General features: G+C 40.8%; 1 pseudogene; it reads left to right on the top strand.

The window, feature by feature from the left end:
* Nucleotides 1-222: 222 nt before the first annotated feature.
* On the top strand, nt 223-299 carry LOC125081578 (uncharacterized; annotated as a pseudogene).
* The last annotated feature ends 18,367 nt before the right edge of the window (nt 300-18,666 follow it).

Below are 18,666 nucleotides of genomic sequence, written 5' to 3'. Positions count from 1 at the left end.
AACTAGAAAAATATATTTAGGGATGCCTGGGTGGCTAGGTCAGTTAAGCATCTGCCTTTGGCTCAGCTCATGATCCCAGGGTCCTGGGATCAAATCCTGCATCAGGCTCCTTACTCAGCAGGGAGCCTGCTTCTCCGTCTGCCTGCTGTTCCCCCTGCTTGTGCTTGGTCTCTCTCTCTCTCTGAAAAATAAATAAAAAACTTTTCTTTTAAAAAAAGAAAAATAGCTTCTCGGCCTTTTGGCTAAGATCAAGTGTAGTAAAAAGAAAAATATATTTACAACATACAATAACAACCATCATACCACCAATATACAATGAGTTCTAAAAATTAATAATAATAATAATAATAGGTAAGCAACTCAATAGAAACACTGCCAAAGGATATGAATGGTTAAATCACAGAACAGTACGTTCAACTGGCCAATTAGCATAAAAAATGTTCAACCTACCAGACAAATACAAACAAAAGCAGTAGGCAAATTACAAAGATTGATAAAAATCAAGTGCTATCAAGGATACTGGAAAACAGTATCTTACCATTTTATACTCAGATGTTCCTGGTGGGAGCTTAAGAATGAATTGCTATACTTTTAAAATCTGGCCCTAAAACTGAAAATGTAATATACACATACTCTTTTACCCACAAATTTCATGTTGGGGAATCTCTCTTATCAAAATAAAAACATAGAAATGTAAGACTACTGCATATGAATATTTATTACAACATTGCTCTAGTTGCAATTAGTTACGATACAACCATTGTAAGCAATACTGTGTAGATGAAAAAGGAAAAATAAGATTTCATATCTGTTACTCTTTAGGGATGTCCACATATCGTTAGGTGAGAAGGCAATTGCCAAATACTGTATAGACGATCCTATCATTTTTAACAATCAGACGTTGTAAGGTATTTCCTTTTATCTGGGCGTTGAGAAAGGCTGTTAATATCAGCTTCCCCTGGGAGTGAAATAAAGGAGGCAGGTACAAAGGCAAAGACTTAAATACATGAACTGTCCCACTTGAAAAAAAAAAAAAAAGTAATCTGAAACTGAATACCTGAAAGGGTGCCAGGCTTTCTCAGTCAGTGGAGCATGTGAGTCTTTCGGGGTCATGAGTTCGAGCCCCATGTTGCAGGTAGAAATTATTCTAAAACAAAAAAAACAAAAAATTAAAAAATGGAATACCTATAAATGCAGTGAGCATTTCTGGAAGATACCCAAAAGGGGAGTGGAATTTGACTATGGTAAGGGAAGAAGGTTTTTCTCTTTATAATTATTTTTAAAAATCTGGTTAACTAGGGGCACCTTGGTGGCTCAGTCGGTTGAGCATATATGACTCTTCATTTCGCCCTAAGTCATGATCTCAGGGTCATGAGATGGAGACCTACGACCAGCTCCCCTCTCAGTGGGCAGCCTGCTTCTCTCCTTCTTCCTCTGCCCCTCCCCCCGCTCACAAGTGAGCTCTCTTTCTAAAATAAATAACTAAATCTTTTTTAAAAAATTTTTTTAAATATTTGAAAAATCTGATAAACTAATTCCAGTGATTTAAAAATAACTTCATGTTACTCTTCAAGGGATATTTAAATGTTAATGGGTAACACAGCTCTTTTTATCTGGGAGGAATAAGTCCATTTCAAATAGAGCATCAGGGCCAAGAAGAAAGAGACTCTCCACATCATACCAAAGGGTGTGATTGACTTGGTCTACCTACTCATACCTCTTTTAAAATGTTTCCTGTGTCACATGGAAAACCTCAGCTCTTGAACTTAAAAGGAACTTGTCAGGATTTCAAGGAAGCTTGGAGGGGTGCACTTGGCATTGGAGTAATAATCCATGAGACATGGAGGGAAGATGTTGATAAACACAACATACACACCTATTAGCACTCTTCACACCACCCACCGCATGTCATTTTGGCATCAGGCTGATTCACACATCAGAAAGAACCAGAAACCTTTCTGTGTCCAAATTACTTTTTGTTTCCATGTCTCAAGGAAACCTGAAGTTTGGTGATTGCATTTCACAAGGACACTGATAAAAGCCATTTGTAGCTATCTAACTTAATGTGACCAACAAAAGGTAGACATTGATCACACAAAGAACAGAGGGCAATATTAAGAAAAGAAATATTCTGCTATCGTTCCTGGGCAAGTCCAGTGGGCAGAGATTACAATTATCAATAAATTAAAAAAAGAAACCAGTTACTTACGTAAGTCATGCTATAATATCTGAACTGGTTGGATATGGGGAAGCACAAAGAAACACTTAAAATTCCTTTTTGGAAGTCCTCAAGTTCAATTTTTCTCTTTTTATTGTCTTAATAAATCACACATCAAATAAATACTGTTGAAGGTAAAAAATTAAATGAAACATGTGTTGAATGTCAGGTTGAGTAGGAAATTTTAATTGCAGAATAATGGATATAGATGGATATAGATGACACTTTTAAGTAAAGTTATCACTTCCTTTCTCCCATCTCAGCTCCTAACACAAAGTGATAATTGCTTTAAAGGCAAAATAGTTCTGGATACACTAATAGGTTTCCCCCCCACCCCAAGGACTATAAGTAGCAAATTTCAACACCCAATGAATCATGTTATTTCTCATCTCACTTAACAAATTCTAATAGGTGGCTAAAAGTCTCTTACAGGGTATTCATTTATCTCAGTACAAAACATCTGAGATTGAAATCTGGCCCAGAAAATGGAGCAGAAAGATCAGGAAAGGGAAATTGTAAAACCATCATCACAAGTAATATTCTGTTCTGTGGAACCTGAATCATACCATTTTCACTATCAATAGATTTCCTTCTCAACAAAAAAAAAAAAAAAAGAAAGGAAGAAAGAATCAAAAATTTAGAAATCTCAATAAAATATCGACAAAGACGGAGTCTCCTAAATGAACTCATTGTGAGAGTGTTCAAAGAAAATGGGGAAAATATACTACATAAGGGCTTTTTACAGAAATGGAATAAACACTTGCAACATTCACAGAATGGACAGAAGATAATTGTGGTCAATTATATTATACTCCTACTCCTGAGAAAATATCTCACAGTCCAGGAAATGAGTTCTGAGATCCTTCCTGGATGTGGTAATATGTCCCAGTGAGCCTTATTGTCTATTAAATCCTTTCTCTCACACAAAGAGTGGATATTTTTTTTAAAGATTTTATTTATTTATTTGACAGAGAGATCACAAGTAGATGGAGAGGCAGGCAGAGGGAGAGAGAGAGAGAGAGGGAAGCAGGCTCCCTGCTGAGCAGAGAGCCTGATGCGGGACTCGATCCCAGGACCCTGAGATCATGACCTGAGCCGAAGGCAGCGGCTTAACCCACTGAGCCACCCAGGCGCCCCTGGATATGCATTTTTATTGATTTTTATGAACCACACCTTTTGTTCCAAAACAGACTTTTAAGATAGCTTAAAAGGACAAACACAATGTAAGACGACCTCATCAATTAAAAGTACAAGCAAAGGAGAAAGGAAAATATGGATGGAAGCAGAAATGGAGAAAAATCAAGGCCAAAGAAGACACACTGTAATAACCTCACTCTTGCTATCATGGGCTACAGATTTGGTGCTAAGCTCTCTAGCAGCACCTGAGAAGAGGAAGACATCAAACTCGTCTGCCTTCGGCTCCCGGCTCAGCAGGACGTTTGCTTCTCCCTCTCTCACTCCCCCTGCTGTGTTTCCTCTCTCACTGTGTCTCTCTCTGTCAAATGAATAAATAAAATCTTTATATATATATGTATATGTATGTATATGTATATACATATGTATATGTATGTATATGTATATAGCAATGGAGTAGATCTAACTCATAGAGTGTTTACTATAATTTCAGGTAATCTTCTGCATACATTACATGTATTAAATCATTTAATCCTCACAAAATCGAATGAAGTAGATAATACTATTATTCCTTTTTTATAGATCAGGAAACCAAGGAACAAAGAGGTTATGTATCTTGCCCAGGATCATGCACATAGCAGGGGATAAAGGGAGACACTTCTAAATGTGGACTTAGATAAACAAGGTATAATCTTCAGGTCTGAGTAAGTACAAACCTACAAAAATAAGCCAGCTAATAAATGATCCTATTTGAAACTAAATGCTGCTTGCAACATTAATACAGCATTGAGTGTAATGAGGAAAGTTCATTGGAGTTTGGAGTGCTACAACCTGATGACTCAATTTCCCCCCCATTTTTCTCTAATTAGACTACTGAGAAACCTAGGTCATATGGCCTGTTGTGATGCCGTTTGGCCTTCCTTCGGTGAGAAGACATTCTCAATATATCAAGCACACCAGTGGTTTTTTTCCTCATTAGCTGGCAGCAACTCAAGAAATACCACTCGGCGTCAGCCCTTTTAGAAACACAAACAGAAAGGCAGGCAGTGCAACTACGGAGCAGTTTCCAACCATAAGATTAAAAAAAAGGATCCAAAATATGCATATATCATTTTGTTTTCTAGAATGTCATTTAAATAAAAACACAAAATTTCAGCCCTCTTGTGAATAACTGTCAAGTCCGCTCTCTTGGGAATCACTTTATTTTTAAGAAACCTACTTGATAATGTTCTTCATTTAAAAATTTGGGGCGCCTGGGTGGCTCAGTGGGTTAAGCTTCTGCCTTCAGCTCAGGTCATGGTCCTGGGGTCCTGGGATCGAGCTGTGCATCGGGCTCTCTGCTCAGCAGGGAGCTCTCTCTTTCCCCTCTCCATCTACCTGCTGCTCTGCCTACCTGTGATCGCTCTCTCTGCCAAATAGATAAATAAAATCTTTTAAAAAAAATAAAAAAATAAAAATGTAATTCCTTCAAGTATGACTAATCTTCATAGTAGAAGACAGTTGTTTCTCACGGCAGGGGATGGGGGGAGCAAAATAAAGAGCGCGTGTGAAATTACATTACTAACGGTGTAGGCGCTTCTACCAAAAAAGACAAGGATCTTGAAAATAGAGTGATGACATCACATCAATGGGCATCTCAGTAAAAATAATGACGATGATCTGGTTGGATCTGGAGGCATATTTTTAAGTAGAGGGAAGCCAAGCTTTGGGGAAAGAAGTTCGCGGCAATGAACTTAGTGATGTCAAGTATCTGAATTCAGCAACCATGTGTTGGTTGACTATGGACCCACAGACTTCTTCGACATCCAGTGGCTCTTGTACAGAAAGCAAAAGGGCCTGACAAGAAACTGAAGCTGAATGAACACATTCTATTTGTATTCACAGATGGGCTGAGAGAATATTCCTTAGAAGTATGCCATCCAAGAATATATATTTATATGAAGTCCTAAGCTTAGACATCAACACCACCTTAAGGATGCATCATTATTTCATTTGTTTCCATTTTCCATACTCTTAACAGGATGCTTTTAAACTGACTTAAACAATAAGAGAACATAGTGTCTGATCTAACGAAAAGTCCACTGGAGGTAGGACTTCTGAGTTGGCTGATTTAGCAGCTCAAACAAGTCCAGGCTCCCATCAGTCATCTCACTCCAGCTCCCTGCTTTGCCTTCCACGATGGGGACTTCTTCCTACAACAGGTTTCCCGGTGATCAAGGCCTGGTTGTCCAAAGTAATGAGGGTATAGGAGTCCTCTTTCATATTTTCAGGGAGCAAATACATTTCTCCCCCAATTATGCAATAAGATCACCTCCTTTCAGTCAGGCCCAGCATAGGTCCCATTACCAACAGAATGCCATGAGCTGATTGCTTAAGTCAGGTTACATAACCATCCCAGGTAAGAGATACAAGATCATCATGATTGCTTTCAACCAGTTAAAAGTCTATCCAGAAGTTGGGGTTGAGGTTACCTTTCCCTAAGTCACTTGGGCTGCATTTTGTGGATGCCTGTATAAAGCCAGAGTTCCCCTGTGAAAGGGTAAGCTGGGATAGGGTGCTGGGTTGACAATCAACAGGTCTTCTTCTAGCCACAAAACCTTTTCCTGAGAATGTCAAGGGAAAATATTTTGTGTTATGCCCTGGTATATCTCGGGTGGGCTATAGGGGGCAGTAGTGACTCAGCACTTAGTGAATTTCTGCAGTGTAGTGAAGGATACTTCCTGGAGAGGTATTTTTCCTTAAGGGTCAAATACCACTTGCTGTTACTAAATCATACCAGAAATAACTGGCATTTTCATCAATTAAAATCACAGCTGCTTAGAGTCAAAAGCATTGAGATCGATTGGTTCTTTTTTATCAGTATCTCATTATAGGGCCTTTCTGTATTTTTGACTTAACAGACAGAATGATTTGAGCTAGCAAGAACAGTTTGTGCATTCACTTGACATATTAGAATGGGTGAACAAGCAAAGGATACTTCTACGTATTTGTTCTATAGAAAGGAACATGCTTAACATTAAACTCAAATGGTACAGGTGTCCAAAAACTAAGCTAATAAACATGCCAAGTTCTGATTTAGTCAGGAAGACCTCTTAAATGAGTTAGCCTCTGAGCTGGAGATAAATGAAAAGGAAGATAGAGAGGGAAGATATTCCAGATAAACAGGCTCCAGTGGACAAAGAGAAAAGTCGAAGCAGGGTGGTAACAATCTGGGAAGACAGTCGTGGATGGGAGGACAGAAGAAAGGACCACAGGACTAGTTCACTATTAACTCAAGGTGGATTCTGAATTACTGGGTAATGAGAAACCTTTCGAAGGAGATAGCAAGGAGATTTCTGCAGCACATCCACTCTGTACTAACATTTGCTGGTTGTCTCAAATGTATCAGATGCCTCATATATTTCTTTTATTCAATCATCACAAGAGCCTAGCACAGTGAGTTTTATCATTATCACTGTCTTTTACAGATGAGAAAACTGAGGATCAAAGAAATTAATTGTCCAAATCACAACTAGTAACTGGCAGAAGAATTTTAATCTGAATCTGTTTACGCCAAATCCTGAACTTTTCCCCACGGTCTCCTGTCAGAGGAGAGAATGAGGTAGCAAGAATCTTAGCATTCACAACTGACCACACGCCGTTGAAGGAAAATTCCAGTAATCTAAAGGAGGGGGTGGCTAGCAGACAGAGCTTGTGTGAAATGCTTGATTATGGAGATGGAGATGAGATAATGTCCAGGTTATCGAAGGATTCTAAGGTAACTCCAGGTTCTGTGCTTGGCTCATTAGTCAAACGGTTCTGCTCCAACCAAAGCAGAGAGGACAATATGTCAGGAGCTGATTGTCACTGCCTTCAAGGAAAGTGATCGGGCCAAGTGACATTTGGAAGATATTTTTGTATGTAGCCGCATGGGTAATATTCCAGAGATTTCTCTCACTTGGAACAGAGCTAAATTTCAAATCTTCTTAAAATGTACTTAGTACCCAATCCAGTTGGAATTTGCTCTAATTTGGAAAAGGATTGAGTTAAATTTCCTTTTTTTCTTTTACAGATTAACGATATAAAAAAGATATTTTAACATCTAAATTCTCTTACTCTAAAGTTTAGAGTAGAAACAGAGTATTACTTAAGGTCAACTGACAAGGAAAACAAAGTAGTGTGAATATTCACAGCAGAATCTGATGCATAGCAGTACTCCATGAAATACCAAGTTCTCCTTGTCAATTTTTTTAAAGATTTTATTTATTTATTTGACAGACAGAGATCACAAGTAGGCAGAGAGGCAGGCAGAGAGAGAGAGAGGAGGAAGCAGGCTCCCCACTGAGCAGAGAGCCCTGATGCAGGGCTGGATCCCAGGACCCTGGGATCATGACCTGAGCTGAGGACACAGGCTTTAACCCACTGGGTCACCCAGGTGCCCCTCCTTGTCAATTCTAAATACAAAATCCGTTCCCATCACAAAGTCTGATCTGCTTTTTGATTGTGTATGTTACAAGTGAGGTTGGTTCACAGGTCCGTTTTCCTCCGCAGGAAATTTCAGGGCAGAGATCACCTTTTAAGAAAACGGGGCGCCTGGGTGGCTCAGTGGGTTAAGCCTCTGCCTTCGGCTCAAGTCATGATCCCAGGGTCCTGGGATGGAGCCCCACATCGGGCTCTCTGCTCAGCAGGGAGCCTGCTTCCCCCTCTCTCTCGCCTGCCTCTCTGTCCACTTGTGATCTCTCTCTCCCTGTCAAATAAATAAATAAATAAAAATCTTTTAAAAATTAAAAAAAAAAAAAAAAGAAAGAAAACGTCTTTAGTGATTTAGTTTAGGAGGTGCATGGTCAATGCCTGCGGACCCAGAGCACATTTGTTAAATGCAGATCGAACATTGTATATGAGTGCTGTCGGAAAGGAAAGAGCTCCTATTCCTCGGTTTTCGGCTGCATGACTTCAAGAAAGTACTTTAACATTCTGAACACCATCAGTAACGCCTACAGAACAGTATTCTGCGCAGACACACAGAGCAATGTAGGCAAAGACATCATAGAATTTATTTTATTAAATAAATCAGGTTACAACTGTGCAAATATTTTCGACAGCATGCTGTTGATCACCTTGGCCATGGCCACAAGGCAAGCCTTGATCACGCACTCTTAGGATTTGATAGTAAGTAAGAGACCTTCTCTCCTAACATATTCTATACACCAACTGTCTTATAAATTCAGACTGGCAACCCTCAAAAGAGTCCTTCTTTCTACTGAAATGAAGTTTAATAATCATAAAAAATGGGGGGCGGAAGACCCGAGAAATGAATACATGCCTCTAGAATATGAGTTGTTTTTTTTCCCCCACTTTCCCTTATCTGTTGACATTCCCTTGAGCAAAGAAACTATTTCTTTAGATTTCTGCAGCACATCCACTCTATACATTTCAAGTCAATGATCACAGAACTCCCAAATGACTGGAGTGAGTTTTGGACTAAAAACAAATGTCAATGTTAAGAGTATGAGAAATAAAAAAGGACTCCACTGGGGGAAGACTGGAGGACACAAAGAAAGAGAATGATGGGGGTAGCTAAGAAACGACGGTTTCAGTCTCTGCTTGGAGGTTGGGAGGGAATGGGAAAAATCAGAAAGGCCATCATTCTGGAGAAGCTAGCAACAGTCCCTGTGATGAATTCTGAAAGTGTGATCCCCTCAGACACAGATGCATCTTCAAATCACCATTCCTTTCTGGTGCCACGCAAAAAAAAAAAAAAAAAAAAAAAGAAAAAAGAAAGAAAAAAGTATTTTTTAGACTTTATCTAGAAGAGCTACCATGGTTCTGGGGGACAAAGAATAAATACAGAATTAGCACAAAGGTCAATGCTGTTTGCATCTAAGTCTAGGCCATACCACGAAATCACTACCTATAACCTTCCCCTGAATCCTTACCATGGACACAGAGAAAAAAAATATATAAAAGGGAGGCAGGGATTGGAAACCTTTGGCTGCAAAGGTTCTACCTGAGACTGGCAGCTTTTCTACCATTTACAAATGAAATGAGAGATGAACCAGTCATTAAGACAATCAAGTTTAATAAGAGTGAGATTTTTAATAAACATTTTAATAAAATTTTTTTCTAGATTTTATTAAAAATCTAGAGATTTATCAAATATTAGAATGGTTTTCTGAAGACTTTTGATTGGACATGAACCTCTTTACTAAGGGGGCTCCCTGTGCTCTCCATCCCTACCTGGAGGATGGTTATTCTGCCTCTTAGTTCTCCGGGTAAGGAAATACAACAGGGCAACTGCCCAGAACTCAAGATCTGCAAGCACACAGCTATAGGACTGAATCTGATGCAAGTACTTCCTGGCTGTTCAGGAAGTGACTCCATGGCTCCATGCCTCAGTTTCCTACCATGTAAGTAGATATAACAGAGTACTGCCTTTTGGAATTGTTAGGAGTGTCCTTGAGCTCTGTACCTGACATGTAAACCCAATAAGTGGGACCATTAATATTAAACATACGCCCTATTAGCAGAGTAGGAAATTGAGGGGTTGCTAGCTTGGGAAATCACGCTCACCTTGAGAGGTACACCAGCAGATACGGCACAAGGACATAGAGCGAGCCCCCCACCAGGAATCCCCGGATGGCTTGGGTCTGTTACTGGAAGGGAACATCGAGAAGGGACAGCCCCACCACTTCCCACGAAGGGTAGAGAGGACGCAGTCCGCCCATCGCTACACCTCCTTGCCTGGATATCTGTGAGAGCAATAGGTTGTTTAAAGTTCTGGCTTCCCACTTTTAAAGCTCCTGAAGGACTGCTTGCAAGTAAGCTTTACAAACTCAGGGCCAGCCCTGGTCTTCAGGGGTTTGAGGAAATGGAGTGTCGGATTTTGGGGTTTAGAACATTAAAGGGATCGTACATCTCTTTCCTCATGCAGCCCCCAGGCTGAGAGGATCATCTCTCATTTTAAAAAGCTTTCATTTTTCAGGGCCTCTTGGTACCTCAGATTCATTTTGTATCTGAGTTTTATAGCTGTTATTTATTTATTTTGGGGGATAGTCTACATTTATCTTTTCTCTGCTTTCCTTTTGTGCTTTCTTTTGGGGTATTGTTTTTTGGGAATACGCTTTGGGTTAGAACCCAGCTAATACACTCTAATGACAAGGAGGTCCACGGTGAGTTTTTGAAACTGATGGATAATAAATCAGCAGACAACTTTTTGAAGTCTTTTCAAAGACCTCCTTAACAAGTATTTTTAAAAGTCAAGGATATGGCTTTGCAACATGTTCTGTAGCAACTTATTTTAACACATATGATTTAAGAAATGGCAACATGTGGGACATTTTTAAAGCCTTTTATCAAAGCCTCTCTGAATAAGCTTTTATTGACCTGAGCCCATGGATCCAACTTATTGTGTTGAAAACAGAGGTTCCAAGAAGCTAACAGAATTACCCAAGATCATCTAATAAATGGTAACCAATCTAAACATGGAATCCAGGACCCCTGACCAGAGCAAGATCCTTTATGTGCATCAGAGTAACTGAAGAGCTTTTCAGACTGGAGGTTTTCTCATCCCCATGCTACAAGAATCCATTTCAGGAATGTGGGAAATGGGTCAGGAATATCCACTTTTACACATATGTATACATACTATAAGTTTTTTTACTATACATACTATACATTTTAACTAATCCTGAGCCTGGTGATCCACGGGCTACATTTCAAAAGCTGTATCTTTAAATTGCACACAGAGCTCTGAGATCGTGAGTCTCCAACTGTTTGGTTTCAGGAACCATATAAACCTTTAAAAAATATTGAAAATCCCCCAAAGCTTTTGTTTTTGTAGGTCATATCTATTATATGTAGTGTATTAGAAGTGTGGCTGGAGAGGTTTTTCAAATACCTACTTATAAGTTCATTTAAAAATAAAATAAAATATGTTACATGTGAACATAGATATACTGGTTTTGAAAAATAACGATTTTCTAAAACAAAAATAAATTGGTGTGAAGAGTGGCATAATTTTATATTTTGGCAAATATCTCTAATAATGGGCTTGATGGAATGCACCTGGAGTCTCATATCTACTGTATTCCTTCTGTTGCAAAACGTTGCTTTAGGTTGAAGTACATAAAAGAAACTTGGGCTTGACACAAATACTTAGTTAGAAAAGGAGGGACTATTTTAATAACCTTTTTATATACTTGTGAACATTCTTTGATACTACAGCAGAACTCAACAGGTGGAAGTTTCTTAAAGGTTCTTTGCAATGTGGATCTGAAACTATATTAATGAATTTTTTATATTCTATCACACTGAAATCCATTGGTCTCTCTTATATTTTGGCTATCCTTTTGATCCATTCCTGATTTAGCATCATATGTTAGTCATTTAGAAAATATTGGGCGCCTGGGTGGCTCACTTGGTTGGGCGACTGTATTTGGCTCGGGTCATGATCCTGGAGTCCCAGGATCGAGTCCCGAGTCGGGTTCCCCGCTCAGTGGGGAGTCTGCTTCTCCCTCTGACCTTCTCTCCCCTCTCTCCCCTCTCTCACTCTTCCTCTCTCAAATAAATAAATAAATAAAAATCTTTTAAAAATTAAAAAAAGAAAATATTGTTTCACTGAATTATGCAGACCTTCCAAATTCTGGCATATTTCACTATACAATATTTTAAAAATCACACTGATTAATATCATTACCCATGTTGTCAGGAAAATCATTACATTTTGAGACACTGCTAAGCTCCTGGTGGCAGATATGAGCTTTCCAAAACCCTAATTTTCACCTGAAAACTCAAATTTATCACTGGCAACAAAAATCTAAAGTTAGAACTGGTGTTCGCTTGGTTCATTTTTGCAAAGTGTAAAAACCGTACTTCATATGTCAGTTGTTCTTCAAATTAAACTGTGTTTCATTAAGAAAGTGGCTAGTTTTGCTCACAAGTCAAAAATTGCACTATTGCTTTACCTTACATTTTGGTCCCTTAGGAGCACTTCCCATTTAGGCACACAGATTTTAAAAAACATGTTCTCAAAAGATTGAGATTTCACAAAATTAATAATTTTTACTGCTTCATCAAGGACATTCTTAACTGAAACTAGAACTTTAACTCGCAGTTAAATAAAAACTCCAAGAGCATAACAGTGAAGAATGACGACTAGTACAATTTGGTACCATGGCCTTGATTTGGGTTAAAGTGCCAATAGCATGCTTTTGTACTCTCAAGGCCAACGTCAAAACTGAAGAGAAAAAAAAAAGGGACAAAAATAATGTATTGTGTTTTTATGAAACACGTTTTGACTTTGCAAACCTTCTGGAAAGGTCTTCAGGACTCCCAGGGTCTATGGACCACACTTTGAGAACCACTGCTCTAAAAAAAAAATAAGTATGTGCTATGGTGAGTGTTGTGACTTGTGTAAGACTGATGAATCACAGACCTGTACCCCAAAACAAATAATACATTATGTATTAATAAAAAACAAAGCAAAACAAAACAAAAACCAGTTTGCTATTATTCTAATATAATCTAGCCTGGAAAATAAGAACACAAATTTAGCGGGTTGTCCTCATTTTTATTGGTTCATCTTCCCCAGAGGTAACTCACGAGTACAAGTAATTAACCCATCATTCCCACTAAACCAATTAAAACAATCACGTGTTCCTGTAGAGCTGACAAACTGGAAATTGTGTAATATGGGATAAAAATTCATCACCATTGGGGGCACCTGCGTGGCTCAGTGGGTTAAAGCCTCTGCCTTCAGCTCAGGTCATGATCCCAGGGTCCTGGGATCGAGCCCCACATTGAGCCCCACATCGGGCTCTCTGCTCGGCAGGGAGCCTGCTGCCCCCCGCCTGCCCCCCGCCTGCCTCTCTGCCTACTTGTGGTCTCTGCCTGTCAAATAAATAAATAAATAAAATCTTTTTTAAAATTTTTTAAAAATTCATCACCATTTATAGAATGGATGATAACCCAAGTATCAAATGATGGTTATATTGTATGGAGGATCCACCCATTATAGTTTCACTCTTGGCTCCATACTAAGTGAGGGATTAAAAAGAGTTTGGGGGGGTGGGGGAACTTTAGGTCACAGTGGCTCTTGAGGCTGTCTCATCGCAAAGGAAAATATATTCCTTTGCTAGGCACCACTGTGTACCTTAACCAATGCAGAGAAAAGTCATCATCCATGGGCATAAAATGTGCTCTGAATGGTGGAGGTTAAGGAAATCGCTATCAAAAAGATATAATGCGATGAGGAGATAAAAATATATTTCTCTTTGCCCCTTAGGCGTTCATCTGCCAATGACTGGATATTACCCTTGTATGGCTTTCTCCCTTAAGGCACAAAGAACGGAAGGTACTTCAAAGTCAGAGTAAAATCTGAATGGGCTAGATACCTGCCTTCCAGCTAGAACCTTCTACACAGCCCAAACGGCTAAGAGCCTTCGAGCCCCTGTCAAATTATCATAACCGGGAAACTTTATTTATTTTATTTTTTAAAGATTTTATTTTTAAGTATCTCTACACCCAGCACAAGGCTTAAAGTTATAACACCGAGATCAAGAGTCGCATGCTCTACTGACTGAGCCAGCTGGTGTCCCATAACTCTAATATATATTTTATTTTTTTATGTGCACTTTAGAAATTGAGAGATTGTTGGGCACCTGGGTGGCTCGGTTGTTAAGCGTCTGCCTTCGGTCCAGGTCATGATCCCAGGGTCCTGGGATCAAGGCCCACATCTGGGCTCCCTGCTCAGCAGGAAGCCTGTTTCTCCCTCTCCTACTCCCCCTGCTGGTGTTCCCTCTCTCTGTCAAATAAATAAATAAAAATCCTTTTTTAAAAAATTGAGAGATTGTTTAATGACTTTGCAGTTAATTTTCAGTTATTGCCTTCAGCCCATGGGTCACCAGTTTGGAGAGAAGGTAGGAGTCCTGAACACTAGTGCTTTCTCACTTCCTTGTTAACTAGTAGTATGGCCTTGAGCAGGCCTCAAGTCTTCCATCTCAGGTATAATTAGGGGGCCTAGACTCTAGAATGCACAAAGCCGTTAGTTGGTAAGTCTCTGGGGAATATTATCTGCTTCAGTCCCCTTTTTGTTTATGCAGCCATTGGTAACTGACCACTTACTACAGCCACGTGTTACCTAAGGGTTTCGTGCGTATTAACTCAATCACCAGCCCTACGAAAGGGACCATTATGACACTACAGCCAGTTATGCTCTCAGTGATGTACGCGTTCCTAAACATCCAGGCAAAAATCATGCAATGGGAAGTGGAATTGGGGTATAATACTCAAATGCTTCTCAGTGTCACACTTTTAAAAAAAGACAAAAACCTAATAAAAGTGGTATCACAGTTTTATAGACGTGAAATAGTTAAGAACCCCATGGTCATGACAATAAATCTGGCACTTTACCTTGAAAAAGACTCGAAGCTTGCTCGTGGCAGTGGACGCCTACACTCCCGCCACCGCCCACCTGCTCCCAATTCGTCATAACAAAAGAAATACAAGAGCGTGAGAGAAACGAGAACTGAGAGGAAAAGTATAAAACTGGCTGGGGTGCCTGGGTAGCTCAGTGGGTTAAAGCCGCTGTCTTTAGCTCAGGCCGTGGTCCTGGGGTCCTAGGATCAATCTCTGTCTTTCAAATAAATAAATAAAATCTTTAAAAAAAAAACTGGCTGGGGAGGAAGAAGGAAAAGGAACGACGGCGGGGAGGGTGGGTGGGGGACGTGGGGGTGGTGTCCGACTGCATGGACTCAAGCAGCCACCTGGGTGGCTGTGGAGTGGGGAGGAAGCAGTATCAGCAATCCCCCACCCCAGGGGGCGGTCCTGGCCAGGTGTGAGTGTGTGTGTTCCATGGGGGGTTCGGGGCTCCAGGCAGCTGATGCATTTTCCTATTTTCTTCCAGCGTCTCTGGCTCCCAAAAGGGGCACTGTGCTCAACTTCTTTAAAGAAAAGCACGTGTTCTTAACAGGCAGGGCGCGGAGTAGACTGTATCTCCAGTTTACGTGTGAGGAATCAAAGGAGCAGAAAGGTAAATGATTGAAACCAGACAATTAAAAGAGAGGCACAACCAGTACTTGAATGTGGGCTATGAGCACCAAAGGCCACGCTTTCCCTCACTGTCCCGGCTCCCTCCTAAACTCATATAGCCTATGCATTCCAGCCCCAAATCTGGAGATCTCAATGCAGGGAAGGAGGCAAAAACTGAAAGCAGGTGGCAGCTGATGCATGGTTCAGAGAGAGAGGGAGGAAGATCAAGTGACCCCATAACTTGGGCCAGTACTCCTCCACCATGAATATGGTGTTTATACCCCATGCTCAGAGCCCAGGTCTGCAAAGCTGAGCTCTCCATGCTTCACAGTCCCACCTACCTTTTGTAACACATTCTTACTCTCCGTTAGCCCACAGCTAAAATAATGTGTGTTGTGCCCCTTACAATTTTGGAAGAACGCAGGAAGGACAAGCATTTTCTTTCTCAGTGCAGAGTATTAGCATGGCTGATGACAGAGGAAGCATTTCTCAATGCACCAGGGCAGTGATATACTGAGGAGGGGTGAGCAGAGCCCAGATTTGTAGCATCTGCCAATTTTGTGGAGTAAACACTCCCAGCATGGCTAATTTCAAGCTGCTAAGATTTACAACCAACTTTCAAAAGTCCTGATTATTTAGCATTTAGTTCTTCCAAGCCAGTAAGAGCAGGTTCTGGCACCAGCCTGGGAGCTCCCTTACTCCCAGTGTTAATGGGAACTGGGAGCGAGGCCGGACTCCAAGACAATCAGTAAGCAAACAGCTGCAGCTACAGCCAAGCTAAAAAAAAAAATCCAAACAAACAACAACAAAAAAAAAAACCAAAAAGAGCAATCCCAACTCCACAATTTACAGATTGGTACACTGAGGCCCAGAGAGGTTGTTGAATTTCCCAGGACCACACAGGATGATTAGATCTCATGTTTGCACTCCTGTTTCATTGAACCGTCTAAAGCAGTAGTTCTCAAATGGTCACTTGCATTAGAATCACCTGGGGGACTTGTTAAGCCACAGGTCACCAATCCCCACTTCTAGGGTTTCCGATTCAGTGGATCGGGAGTTGAGCTCCAGAAGATTCCCAGCTCCCTATGTGCACACCCTGCATAATCTCCTTTTCCCTCACATGACACTAGGTTTAGGCCAGGAGTTTAGCCCCTGTGATGAAGTGTGCTACAAGACAAAGTGAAGGGATTGTGTGGAGGTAATCAAAGTCCCTAATCAGTTGGCTTTGAATTCATGAAAATGGGTATTATTTGGGGTGGGCCTGATATCATCAGTGAGCCCAGGAAAAGAGAGAGGAATGGAAAAGAGAGAAATGCTTTCCTTCTGGGAGAACTGGGAAGGTTTCGTGGAGCAGAGATTGGGTCTGAGACTGCAAAGTGAGGGAAGTCCCTCACAACGGGCTCATGGAGCAGAGAGAGTTTATTGAATAAAGGCCCAAAGATATGAAGGCACAGAGGAATTTGGAATAAAAAGCAGGCAAGAAAAATAGGTGTAGAGGGAATTGTATTGTGACGTCCTAAGTTTGAGGCTTTCTGCAGTGCTTGCTTATGGGGGGCGTGAAGTTTAGGAGGGAGGTCAGGGACAGCGACAGGAATAACAGGGACAGCTATGCAGAAGCCATAGCTGAAACAGTACTGAACACTGGTGAGACTACCAGGTGAGAGAAGAAAAGGGCCAAAGAAGCCCCTTGAAGAAGAACCACATCAAAAGCTGAAGCCTGTGTTTTCTTAGATGTGGATTAAAAACAATGAACAAGTCACTACAAAATAGTATAAATTCCATACTGAGACCTGAAATCTGAGACTATTTCTGACCTATGGTGAGCTTTACTCACTTCTAAATAGTCAAAGTATTACAATTTAAACTAGAGTGTTTTGAAGTTGTGTTTCAATAGTGGTCCCTGGACAAAGAACCTGAGTACCGCCTGGAAAATCTTAGAAATGCAAGTTCTTAGGTCTCACTCCAGATTTAAAGCTGCCAGCAATCTGTTTTGCTTTGTGGTCTTTTTTTTTTTTTAAGATCTTATTTATTTATTTGAGATAGAGCAAGAGAGCATGAGCAGGGGTGGGGAAGGCAAAGGCAGAAGGAGAGGGAGAAGCAGACTCCCTACTGAGCAGGAAGCCGGATGTGGGGCTCAAACCCAGGACCCTGAGATCAGGACCTGAGCTGAAGACGGATGCTTAACCGACTGGGCCACCCAGGTGCCCCGGCTAGCAATCTGTTTTAATAAGCCCTCCAGGAGATTTTCTACCACCCTGCAGTTTGAGAAGCAACACTGAAGTTAGGAAAAGAATGGTCATGTTAGTTAGGCTGAGACTCTCAGTATTGGTTGCAAATAGTAAGAAAAGGATGGTCTGGTCTAAGGAATGTTAACTATCAGGTTATCAGAAAAAAACAATCTAAATGTAAATCGAACACAGGATCATACTGATAAAATATTCTCAGAACAGACATTACTTTCCTGAGAATGCGTTGATTATTTGATAATCTATCACCAAAGCCAATGTTCATAGAAACATTAGAAAGCAATCATAAAAAAAACCCCAAAAACAAAAACAAAAAACTAAGGAGGTGATTGGAAACCATTAGCCGATCATTGCCCCATAGAGTTCTATAGCTAGCCAACCCCAGACTCAGCATAATGGGATGGGAGAGGAGGCATAAGTCACACCCCATGGATCGTATTTTCTCACCTCACCCTACAGCACACCCAGCTGAAAAATAAAGCCCAAGAAATTCTGAAAGCCAATTCGCCATACGTAAACTGAGAATATGGCACCTTTTAATGGGTTATGTGAACTGGATCGTCTTCTTTGTGAATACTTGGATTCAACGCTTTCCTTGCAGAAGCTCTTGGAAAGTTTGTTATAGAGAAATGGAAAACCTCATAGGTATTTCTCATATGTTGCTGCTGCTGATTATTAATACCGACATTTTGTATCAGACAGTGCTTTTGGCTGCAAGGGAGAGAAAACCCCGAGCCAGAACCACCTGAGCAGCAAGAAATGTAACTAGGAGCACAGAGGTAGGGCTGCTCCAAGCCCTGGTCCTCAGCGCTCCCTGCTCTCCTTGCTGTACCAGCCTCTGCCACGGGCTGGCTGCAAGATGGCTCCAGCTGTTCCCATCATCACGCCCAGGCATGACAATGTCCAAAGGAAGAAAAGGGGGACCAGCTCTTTCTTGCAGCTCTTCTTTGGCAGCAAGAACAACTTTCCCAGAAACCACCCCCCACCCCAGCAGACTTCCGCTCTTGTCTTATTGTCTAGAATTGGGTGACGTGCCAGCCTCATTGACACCATTCCCGCTCA

This window comes from Lutra lutra, chromosome 11 (assembly GCF_902655055.1).
Source record: "Lutra lutra chromosome 11, mLutLut1.2, whole genome shotgun sequence".
In the NCBI taxonomy this organism is placed as follows: domain Eukaryota; kingdom Metazoa; phylum Chordata; class Mammalia; order Carnivora; family Mustelidae; genus Lutra; species Lutra lutra.
The sequence above is the reverse complement of the archived record's forward strand: the minus strand, read 5'-3'. Positions and strand labels throughout refer to the sequence as shown.